At 40.1% G+C, this 9,984-nt stretch overlaps 3 pseudogenes; all 3 read right to left on the bottom strand.

The window, feature by feature from the left end:
• Window positions 1-668: 668 nt before the first annotated feature.
• Window positions 669-1,488, bottom strand: LOC114491921 (annotated as a pseudogene).
• An 865-nt stretch (window positions 1,489-2,353) lies between these two features.
• Window positions 2,354-3,315, bottom strand: LOC118502263 (annotated as a pseudogene).
• Window positions 3,303-4,161, bottom strand: LOC118496643 (annotated as a pseudogene).
• Window positions 4,162-9,984: the final 5,823 nt, after the last annotated feature.

Here is a 9,984-nt window from a genome sequence, read left to right as displayed (position 1 = left end):
TAGTTAACTCCAGTAGCTGTAAAACAGCCAACATGGCTTTAATCATTTTTTATAAATTACATAAAACTGGAAACAGAAATGGTTCCAGAACCTCTTTTCAATGCAGTTTGGAGGTGCTCTGGTACAAAGCATTTCTGCTTCCAAAAAAACATTGCTATAAAAAAGTCACATTATTCTGGTGAAAAAAAAAGAGAGGTTTTTAGTTTTTCCAGTGTTCTACAGCTAGTCTCCAACCAAATGCTTCACAGAACCATAGCAAAAGATGAAAATATTGTAGTTTTTTTTGAAATGACTCAAGTCTTTAAATACAAAACTTTTATATTCTTTCTTTGTAAAGTGGCATTAGCATATTGCAACCGAAGAGTGTTCTAACAACTACAAAGATTCCAGTATGCACACTATTCAGTGGTGGGTAAGAGGCCAGCCCTCTGGGTTTTCCGGGACCTCCTCTCAACCTCTCTGCTTCCCAGCAAGTTCTGGCCATTCTGTGAGGACATATCCTACAATCCCTTCATCGTAATCCCTGAAAGCTTCTTTCATTCTCAGAAAAATGCCATCTTTTAAATGCCATCTTTTAATTTCTGAACACCATGATTCAAAAAATAAAACAAAAAATTAACCCAAATCAAAATGTGGTTAAACTAGTATGAGAGATTTTCAACCAGCTTTCAGTTTAAAGTGGCGGTGCTCTCAGTGCTGGTGAGGAGGACAGGAGTCCCCAGCTGCTGTTGGGACTCAGATAAACACTGGAGGGGGGTGTACAGGGCTCGGTGTGGGCTCATTGGTCTCCCCTGCCCCAGCATCATTAGTCTCACCTGGTCAATAACATCCAGTAAGTTTTTGGCATCTACAGCCAGAACTTGTCTGGCAGTCAGCATCTGCTTTTGTACTCCTCCTGGAGGCTGGTCATGACATACTCCAGGACAGCTTCATCCCATTGATGAGCTCTTAGTGAGTGCTGGCTGGCAGCGTGTGGACAGTCTCATCCACAGTGGCCAACAATGTCTGCAGGGCCAAGCTGACTTCCTTTACCATGGGGACATACTCATCTGTCAGGGCTGGCTGGATCTTACTAGACATCTCCACGAGGGCCTTCACTAGGCCCGTCATATATCCTGTCATTTGCAAGGTCCAGGTTGGCAGTTGACATGGGTGCTGATTTCCTGGGGCTGAGGCTTGACATTCTTGTTGTAACTGTCTCCTGGGCTGCTGAGTCTGCAAGGCTGCCTAGGTGCCTAGGTGCTTCAAGGTGCTATTGCTTACTTGGAAGAGCTACAGGGTCTGGTTTTCCCACATGCCAATAAATGTGTTGGTTTCCAGTTGGGCCTTGGGGACTCCTGTCTTCCCAGTCCCTGCTGTCTCGAGAGAGCTACACATCAGGCTTCAGAAATTTCTCCTCTTTTTCTCCAGCCAGAACTGGTCTTCCTCCATCTCCTTCTGCTGGTGGATTGGCCCAGCACTGCAGATTCCTCCACATTGGGCTGCCATATTGATTTCTTCTGTGGTCTGTGATTCTACAAATCTACTTGGCCCAAAAGAGATGCCCGCTCTGGGTAGATGCTGCTAGTCATAGCTGTGATTCCATGTGAACCTGGGTAGCCAGAGACCTGGTAATGATTGGTCTGTACCATGTGCTATGGGCCAGGATAAAATCCTTCACTACACCTGGGACTAAGAATATCAGGTCTTCTGGCCTTGGATAGTGCTTCTTCAGACCCTCCAGTGTCCCAAGACACTGTAACCTGTTTTCTGGACTTTGTATTCATCTGATCTTCATGCTGAACCTTCTCCTCCTCCAGGATTGTGCTGAGTTGAGCCTTGAGCTCTGTGAAACTAGGCTGCCTGCTGGGTCATAGGCTCAGCATTTCATCATAAGGCTCTAAAGGGTAGGAGAACAATTTGGAGGCATTGACAACATTTCCCCATGCCCAATTCAACACATATCATCACTGTTCTTCACTCCTTAAACAGGCCTCGCACCATGCATCAGTATCTTCCTCATATATACACCATCATCCTCATATCACTAGCTGATGGAAAATGTCAAAAATCAATTAATTCTGGAGCCATTCTTTTAATAGACAATTTTCCTTTAGAAGCTTTGTAGTAAGCACTGCCTTCCATATATTGGGATAATCCAATGTCTCCTAATTCCATGCAATCATTTAAAGATCCCAGAACATTCTGAGCAGCAATGTCCCTGTGCACAAATCTTTTGCTCTTCAGGTACCCAGGAGTTATACTAAACTGGTAGGAATACAGGATCAGAGATGCTAGATCCAACCTATACTTCCAGACTTGCAGAAATGACCTCAGCTCTCAGAACAGGCATAGATCCATGATGATACAGATGGGGTTCTCAATGATGATGCCAATCAGCTTCACAATATGAGGAGTGGGGCAAACTGATGTATAGTTAAGGCTTCTTGAAGGAATCTCTGTCTCATGCTGTCCAAAATGCAGTTTTTACATGTTTTAATTATAACCACCAAAGCTGGATTCTTTGGGCTCATGTAAATGCCCTGATGTACATCTCCAAATTGGCCTTCTCCAATACATCATCCAAGCTCTAGTCCTTCTCTTTGAATCTCATAGGCCCTGGGTGAGGGCATGATGAATCTTCTTTGTGTGTAGTCCCAGCAGAGCCATCTGTTTCTGACACAGAGACTATGTGTGTCTGAACACCTTGCTTTTGCCTGTTGACAAGCTTTGGTATTGATGGCAAAGCTCATATGCTTTCTTTCTGGGGTCTGATGGTAAAAAACTATGTGACTCTATTCACTAGCTGGCAATATCCATCTATCAAGTCAATCATATTCATGGCAATGGTTGGGTACGGTACTATCACTGTCAGAGGCTCAGGTGCACTTGCTATTTTTAGTAGTAGCATTTCTTTTCTTCCCTTGTCTTCACTGTTAGAATATGGAATTCTCTGCACATGACTGAAGTTGGCCAGATGTGTGGGATTGCAGCCCTTGTCTGTTAGGTAGCAAATGCCTTCCTTGCGGCTGAATGCCAGCTCCACTGAAATAATCAAGCTTGAACCAAGAGCACACTTGAAGCATTCCTTATCAAATCTGCAGTGAGCAAAGGACTGCAAAGAATTTCAGAATACTTTCTTCTCTATTAAGGGTGGCAAACTGTCTAAATGTTTATTAGATCAGTTTTCTTAGTTTTGGCCTTGACAGAATCCAGTAAACTTCTAGGAAAAAATCACTTCAAACCAATATGTTTTTCTAATACTTTATAGTTAGACCTCTTCTCTAGTGTATTGCCCTGCATCTCCCAGTATGATTGCTGCAATCCAACTTCTTTTTTTATTTTCTACTGTATTTTTTCCCATTACCATCTATCTCATTTATACTTCCCTCCCCACCAGCACCCAATTTCAAAGCAATGTCCTGGACCATTTGGTAAACTATCACTAATATATAATGACTTTTCAATTATTGATAGAGGAAATTTGAAGTTTGCTAGTCTTCAGTAAACTGGTTTAGAAATTCTTTTGGCAAATAATTAATTCCCAATTCATATTTGCACTCCTTCAACAGGTGTGTTAGCTCATACTTTTCCCTCAGGCTGGAGACACCCATGTCCAAGTGTAGCCAGTGGACCTCCTCTGACCACAGGTGACTGAGCTAAAACCTGTAGCAGACCATGTGCTTTGCTATGTGACTATCCACCATCTTCTGAATGATGCTCCTCACTTCAGTAGCATCTCCATGCCTGATAATACTGGCCCAAGTAGTTGGCTCACTGTTGCTTTCAAAATAATGAAAAACCTACAGCACACTCTCCATGGCTTCCTGGGAACATTCCACACCAGTATCCAGCAATGTCTTGGTACTCCAACTCAGTAAGTGATGCAAGTTTGTGTCCAGGAGAGCAGCTTCCATTATTTTGCTACATGCTAGGTACCTGTCCTATGAGTTCAGAAGGCCACAATAAATTGTCAAATGATGATTTAAAGGGAATACCACTAGTGTCTCTTTTCTCTTTTCATAGCAGTAAGAGAACTCAGACCAATCTGGTTACAGAGAGGTGAAGACAGATGGTGCAGTGTCCTCCAGTGTCTCTATGTGTACTGTAGGTCAAGTTCCATTACAGAGCAGACATGGATATAGTAGACAGATCATACATGTTTACTAGATGTACCAAATGGTCATTTTAAAATTTATGTATTTTTCCACTAACTTTTAGTTCCCTTATACCCCCTACCCCACAGAATTATCACAGTGTTGTCCATGTCCATGAGTCCTTTTTCTATTCTGCTCAATCCTTTCCACCCCTTAACTTCCCCCTGCCCTTAGCTGTCATCCTGCTCTCCATCTATGAGTCTGTCTCTATTTTGCTTATTAGTTCAATCTGTTCATTAGATTTCACATATGAGTGAAATCATATGGTATTTGTCTTTCTCTGACTGACCTGGAGAATATTATCCTAAGTGAAATAAGCCAGAAGGTCTTTCTGACAGGGTGGTATTGGATGGCCACCTATATAAATTCCCACATTTGTCCAATAATGTAAGGGCATATTCCATTATTTTCTTTTACAAGAGTCCCCATTAATTTCTTTTACAAATTTCTCTTTCCATTGGATGCCAGCTTTTTATTTTTATTTTAAAATAAATTTTATTGAATTTATTGGAGTTACATTGGTTAAATAGGTTTGAAGTGTACAATTCTATAATACATCATCTATATAATATATCATCTATTCACTACTCAAAATAAAGTTTCCTTCCATCACCATTTATTCTCCCTTTATCCTCTTCTACCTGTCCCCCTCCCTCCTCTGGTAATCACAATGCTGATTCTATATCTATGAGCTTTGTTTTTTCTTTTTAATCTCTCCACCTGTTTTACTCAACCTCCAACCCCCCATTCCTCAACATCTGTCTGCCAGTTCTCTGTTATCTATGAGCCTGTTTCTATTTTGTTTGCTTGTTTATTTTGTTCATTAGACTACACATGTAAATGAAATCATATGGCATTAGCCCTTCTCTAACAGCCTTATTTCACTTAACATAATAACATCTAGGTCCATACATACTGTTGTGGAAGGTAAGATTTCCTTCTTTTTTATGGCTGAGTAGTATCCCCTTGTGTGAATGTCTACAGTTTTTTTTTTTATCCACACATCTACTGATGGGCACTTGGGCTGCTTCCAAATCTTAGCTATTATAGATAGGGCTGTTATGAACTTAGCAGTGCATATATTCTTTTGAATCAGGGTTTTAGGTTTCTTCAATTTACTCCAAAAGTAGAATCTTTGGGACATAAGGCAGTTACATTTTTAATTTTTGAGGAATATCCATAGTGTTTTCCAGAGTGGTTGTACCAGTCTATATTCCTACTAAAGTGCACTAGGCTCCTCTGTCCTCAACATCCTCACCAACATTTGTCATTTGTGGATTTATTGATGATAGTGGTACTAAGAGATATGAGGTGATATCTCACTGTGGTTTTAATTTGCCCTTCTCTGATGATTAGTGACATTGAGCATCTTCTTATACATCTACTGGCCATCTTTGGAGAAGTGTTCATTCAGGTCCTTTGCCCATCTTTTAACTGGATTGTTTCTTGGTATTGAGTTGATTGAATTCTTCATAAATTTTGACTATTAATCCCTTAACAGAAGTATCATTGGCAAATATGTTCTCTTATTCAGTGGGTTGTTTTTTTCATTTTGTTGATGGTTTCCTTTGCTGTGCAAAATCTTGTTAGGTTAACATAGCCCTATTTATTCATTTTGTCTTTTGTTTCCATTGCCTGAAGATATATATAAGAAAAATATTGCTAAGAGAAATGTCTGAGATTTTACTGCTTATGCCACTTTTTTAGGCACTGAGTCTTACATCCTACAGTATTAAGAATTTGTTGGGCTTCTGGTCATGATGGCAGCATAGGTGAACACAGTTTGCCGCCTTGTACAACTACATCAAAATTACCACTGAACTATACAACAACCATCACTTAGAACTGTCAGAAATCAAGCTGAATGGAAGCGTGACAACTATAGAATTAAAGAAACCACATCCATCTAGACTGGTAGGAGGGGCGGAGGCACAAAACAGGCTGGTCCCACATCCACATGAGGTGGGTAAAAATTTAGGAGGGATATCTTGGGAGCAATGAGTCCCAGCCCAACACCAGGTCCCCAAACCCAGGGTTCCAGTGCCAGGAAGATAAGTCCCCATAACTTCTGGCTGCAAAATCCAGCAGGGATTGAGTAAGTGGAAGAAACTTCTGGAGTCCCAAGCAGTTTCTATTAAAGAATGCACACATGGACTCACTTATTCAGATTCACTCCCTCTGAGCTCCAAGACTGGAGTAGCATCTTGAAATGCATCAGTGGCATATAAGGAGAAACTGAAGTGTCTGGCATCAAGGTGAGAGCTGGGGGACAGGTTTCTTCCAGACAGACTATTTGCCTCACCCTAAAGATTTTCAGAGACTCCATTCCACCCAATTATGGGTCCACCCAAGCTGCTTTTCAATATGAATGGCTAGTCTTGGCTAATGTTTCACAGCTTCCTAAATCCTCTTGAAGAAGCAAAAGCCAGTCTCAGTGAGCCCCCAACACCTGTACCTGTTTCTAAGTGGCCCCAGGCCTGGCAGTAGCAGCAGGCAGCCTTGATTCACAGCATAGCTTTGCCTGGGGACTTCTAAGCCCAGCACATGTAGCAGCCATCTCAGATTGCATTATAGCTCAGACAGAGTGGTCCCAGGCAAAACACAGGTGGGGGCTGACCTTGGACTATAGCACCCAGAAAATTCCAGAGCCTGCACACCCAGTGGACAGCTGCAGACCATGTTGGAGAACTACCACCCTACCCCTGCACAGATGATTCTTCACAGAGGGCAGGAGTTGGTGGTCAGTGGCCACGGCCAGTCATTGCAGCTGACTGGCTTAGGCAAATCCCTCCCACTGGCATGCTTATAGCAATCAAGGCTCAACTGCAAGAGGAGGGTGCACTCAGCCCACATGAAGGGCACACCTTGAATCCCAGCTTGGATGATAGGGGAGGCTGTGCCACTGGACCCTACAGGACACCTACTACATTAGAGCATGCTCCCAAGACAGGGAGTCATAGCAACTCTTTCTAATACTTAGAAATAAACACAGGGTAGCTGCCAAAATGAGGAGACAAAGAAACATGGCCCAAATGAGAGAACAAATCGAAATTCTAGAAAAAGAACTAAAACTGATGTACATAAGCAATCTATCAGGTGCAGAATTCAAAACACTGGTTATAAGAATGACCAAAGAACTTAGTGAGGACTTCAACAGCATAAAAAAGATCCAGTCAGAAATGAAGTATATGCTAATTTGAAATAAAGAACAATTTACAGGAAAACAACAGTAGAGTGAGTAAAGCAAATAATCAATTCAATGATTTGGAGTATAAGCTTTGAAGTATTCATTTTACAAATGTATGTTATTATTTTTACTTAACAAGGTTTGCAAATGGCAACCTTCATATATAAGTAAAAGTAAAATTACATATATATGTAATTAGTTTTTTAATCCTTACCCTAGGATATATTTATTGATTTTAGAGAGAGAGAGGTGGAGGGAGATACAGAGAAAGAGAAATAAAAAACATCGATGTGAGAAAGAAACATCAATTGGCTGCCGCCCTTATGTGCCCCAACCATGGATTAAGCCTGTAACCTTTTGGTGTACGGACAATGTTCCAACCACCTGAGCCATCTGGCCAGGGCCATTATAAGTTATCTGAACAAATGCTGAACTAATACACAAAATTTTAATTTATTAATGCTCCTCCAGGCCTATTCCTAACATAAATTCTTATACAAACTTTTTTCTAGGTTCTACTTTCCTATATTTATTTTTATTTTATTTTTCTCAAAAATAGTTTATTTCTACACTGATAGAAATATCTTTGACATGTGACACTCTTTCCCATTTAGTTTTAAATATCCCATGTTGACATTACTAAGGCCAGGTACAATGATTGTATGTAAGAAATTTTTTTTACTTGATCAAGTCTATCGTGAGGACATCCTGTTCTGTAGTTAGGCTGAGATGGATTAAAGACTGACTCTTTAGTTGCCAAGAATTTTCTGTAAGTAATAAAACTTAAGCTGAAAAAAAGGTCAACAATAGAAGAATAATCTATTATTATCTTTTAATTGATAGAAGAGATATACATAAAGGTCCTGAAGCAGGGAAATGAGTAATAGAACCACTTAAACATGTGAAGGTGGAACAGCATGAATAAATTGATCCATTCACACTCCTAAATAATTATCACACACAATTTTATGCCAAACTAATTAGTTCAAAATTATTAACAATATGCAAACAAAACTTAAAGGAGTGTAGCATCAGAACAGTAGCATTTAAATACACAATTTTTTAAGAAATACATTTACTAAGTTCCTGATACCATAGGCATGCTACTTCACTCAGAATAGTTTTCCACATAAACATGTGGTGTGGACCTGGCTGGTGTGGCTCAGTGGACTGAGTGCTGGCCTTCAAACCAAAGTGCCACTGGTTCAATTCCTAGTCAGGGCACATGCCTGGGCTGCGGGCCAGGTCCCTAGTATGGGGCACATGAGAAGTAACAACACATTCATGTTTCTCTCTCTTCCCCTCTCTCTAAAAATGAATAAATACAATGAAAAAAATGTGTTGAGTAGAACACAGAGAAGGTTAACAATATCTTCAAGGTCACTCAGCTAGTAAATGTGTGAGCCAAAATTCAAACCTAGGTCCATGTGATGTCAAAGCCAATGTCTCTTCCACTGTTTGTTTTTATTTCCTTCAAAATATAAATCACATAGGGTCATTTTAAACAAGAGCTATTTCTTCACTGAACACACCCAGCCTGTATCATATCAGTATTTTCTGAATGTCATTAATTACATTCAGTAAAAGTAAGTATAAATCACAACTCACAGCTTTTAAACTATCCATCCTAAACCAGCAGGAGTATTTTATGGAGTCCTTGGACAGGCTATTCCTTGTCACTGGAGATTCTGCCTTTCTTTCCTAAAATTAGCCCGCCTTAGTTATTCTACATTCATAATTCTAATCAATCAATGCTTCCATGGAGAAACCTCTCACTGTCCTCCGAAACTAGTCAGATTTCCTGCTTAAACACTCAGGCTTCTTAAACACTTCCACAGTGCCATATCCCTTGATATTGTAGCACTTACTACTCTAATAGCTTTATGTCTTTTTGAGTGTGAAGATTTGATGGATGTTTCTCCATAAACTCCATGAGGGTAGAGTCTCTAATGTTTTGCTCAATATTGTGTCCTCAAGTCTTCACACACTGTACTTGGAAAAGAGCTTAAATATATATATGTTGAATAAATATAGGTATTCACAAATAGTCTTGTACATAAGGAAGCCAATTAGTAAATGATATTATTAGTGAGTTTTTCTGCAGGCTGGAGTTTCTACTTTCCAGAAGGTAATGTTAATGTAAACACACATGCTGGCTAGCATTTCACAGCACCATATGAGAGCACTCAAATCGCAGATTATGAAGGTGTCGACCATCTGTGAAGACAAAAGAGAGGGTCAACATTCCTTATATCTGTGGGTTGAAATTATTTTATTTATATAAAGAGGAAAAATGAAAGAATGAAAATGATAGAATTATAATAAAAGTTCAATTTAACTTTAGCCATGGCCAGTGTGACTCAAATGGTTGGAGCATCATCACATAAATCAAAAGATCTCAGATTCAATTCCCAGTCAGGGCACATGCCTAGGTTGCAGGTTTGGTCCCTGGTCAGGGTGTATATGAGAGGCCCTGTTTCTCTCTCACATTGATGTCTCTCTGTCTCTCTCTCTCCCTCCCTTCTCCTCTCTCTAAAACCCTTAAGTATGTTCTATGATGAGGAATTAAAATAAAGAAGCAGCTAAATTTAACTTTAGACATTGTGGAAAGTACAAACTGTGTTGCACATAAGTATAGCACACTAATGAGGTTCTTAATAT

This window comes from Phyllostomus discolor, chromosome 1, assembly GCF_004126475.2.
Source record: "Phyllostomus discolor isolate MPI-MPIP mPhyDis1 chromosome 1, mPhyDis1.pri.v3, whole genome shotgun sequence".
In the NCBI taxonomy this organism is placed as follows: domain Eukaryota; kingdom Metazoa; phylum Chordata; class Mammalia; order Chiroptera; family Phyllostomidae; genus Phyllostomus; species Phyllostomus discolor.
Note: the sequence above shows the minus strand (reverse complement) of the source record. Positions and strands in the feature narration are given on the sequence as shown.